Raw genomic sequence first — 232 nt, forward strand, 5'->3', positions numbered from 1 at the left:
TGTTGATTCTTGAACACAGCTACTTATGAGTCTTGGCCGTGGCCCTAAGCACTTTGTCTTCCAGTATTACCACCGGATACATCAATGCCACAGACACATAGCTGGGTGAACCTTTTCAGATTGTGACTTAGCTTTGCTAAAGTCCCCAGTTAGTGGTGTCCAGAGCTCTTAAGCACACTCTTTTGCTTTGGATCACGACTTTAACCACTCAGTCTCAAGCTTTTCACTTGGA

This window comes from Arachis duranensis, chromosome 5 (assembly GCF_000817695.3).
Source record: "Arachis duranensis cultivar V14167 chromosome 5, aradu.V14167.gnm2.J7QH, whole genome shotgun sequence".
Classification (NCBI taxonomy): domain Eukaryota; kingdom Viridiplantae; phylum Streptophyta; class Magnoliopsida; order Fabales; family Fabaceae; genus Arachis; species Arachis duranensis.